The 1,730-nt window shown below is 40.2% G+C and overlaps 1 protein-coding gene across 2 annotated transcripts in view; it reads left to right on the top strand.

Annotated features, from left to right (window-relative positions):
• Positions 1-572: 572 nt before the first annotated feature.
• LOC113816049 (regucalcin) overlaps positions 573-1,730 on the top strand; it is an 11,418-nt gene continuing 10,260 nt past the window's right edge. Inside the window, exon 1 of one of the 2 annotated variants that reach the window (XM_070142149.1) lies at positions 573-689. The gene's annotated coding sequence lies outside the window, so the exon portion shown is untranslated. The remainder of the gene's footprint in view (positions 690-1,730) is intronic. The other variant, XM_070142148.1, reaches the window with a different exon arrangement.

The raw sequence follows: 1,730 nt of genomic DNA, 5'->3' as shown, positions 1-1,730 counted from the left end.
CTCTCTTTCCCTCCCTCACTTTCCCTCCCTCTCTCTCTTTCCCTCCCTCTCTCTCTCTCTCTCCCTCTCTCTTTCCCTCCCTCTCTCTTTCCATCCCTCCCTCTCTCTTTCCCTCCCTCTCTCTTTCACTCCCTCTGTCTTTCCCTCCCTCTCTCTTTCCCTCCCTCTCTCTCTCCCTCCCTCTCTCTTTCCCTCCCTCCCTCTCTCTTTCCCTCTCCACTATCTTTCCCTCTTTCCTATTCCTCGCCATCCACTTTTCTCCAACTCTCTCTCCAGGACAGGCTTTTCCCGTCCCTGTAGATGTGGCATTAACCTATTTATTTACGTCTTGTTGCCAGGCCGAGAGGGAGGTTCGGTTCGCGGGCTTGATGCTTCCAGTGATTACACTTCCCGTTCATCCTCACACATAATTTCCCTAATTAAACATATACATCAAATTACAAAACGACGACCATACCAATATTTTTTTTCTATCATAATCGAAATTTTATAAAGTCACATTATTTACATACACACCGCTTACATGCATTGTAACCGCAAATAGAAAACAAACAAATGAATTATAGGCAACTTTGGCGGGTTGACTGGATCGCGGTGACGTCACGCGAACTTGTTTACGGCGGCCAGTCCTTCCCCGAACGCCGCCGAGGAGGGATCCAACGCCGCTCTCAGGACATCCAACGTCTTTGGTAAGGATAGAGTGTCCCTGATCCGGATTAACTTTGCGGGCCTGGGATTTCGTATCCTGTGAAGGTTGCCATAAAGAGGATATTTTTAATTTGTCTTTATTACCAGCTGTAAGAGATGACGCTGACAATTAACGTTTTTTTTTCTAATATGCATTCGTAAAGTGAAGTCACTGGGAATTATTTTTGAAATTATAGGTGTAATTTACGCGTAATTATTTTACCACTCCAACTCTAAGTATGCCATTAACATTTAAAGATTGCATTTTAAAACTTATGTTAGCTGAAGTGTGCTTGTATGAAGATTATTGAAAGGTATGCAGTAGATGCAGTTTGTATTGCGGCGGCCTGGGACCCCATCCCCTGCCCCCCCCCCCCTTTTCATGTGGTTTTAAGAGAGGGTTTTTTTTTTCTAGTCGGTCTATCATATATAATGTCTTATCTCGACAGTTGAATATAATTGCTCCTATCGTCCCGGCTGATATAAGAATGATTGTTCTTTAGGAATTCCAAACTGATAAGGGAATTAAAAACTAATACTAATGATAAAAGTGATAGGGAAATTATTTTATTGAAAAATACTAACGATTATAACAATAACAATAATAGTAATCAGAAGCGGGGTGTGCCGTTTCGAATGACTTATATATAATAATAATAATGATAATGATGATGAATAATCATGATTAAATGAAAGTAATAATAGCAATGACAACAACGAAACGAACAGAAATATTATTCACTATAATAGAAGAGATAATGATAATTGCATTGACGATAATAATAATGGCAATGGCAGTAACAGTTCTCGATAAGGCTTTATAATTATTATAATAATAACAGTATTAATGATGATGGACAAAAGACGAACATGTTTGCCTCAGCCCGGCGAAACAGGTCCCGAGGAACAAACTAACGGAAAAGTTCGGCAAAAGGTCGTTGGCTTTTCTTGGGAGCAAAAGTGCAGTTATTATGGCTGTTTCCAAAAGGTAATTTGTTTATTTTCCTTTCATTATGTTCACTGACTGATTGCTCTCAGGTCGT

This window comes from Penaeus vannamei, chromosome 29 (genome assembly GCF_042767895.1).
Source record: "Penaeus vannamei isolate JL-2024 chromosome 29, ASM4276789v1, whole genome shotgun sequence".
Lineage (NCBI taxonomy): Eukaryota > Metazoa > Arthropoda > Malacostraca > Decapoda > Penaeidae > Penaeus > Penaeus vannamei.
Note: the sequence above shows the minus strand (reverse complement) of the source record. Positions and strands in the feature narration are given on the sequence as shown.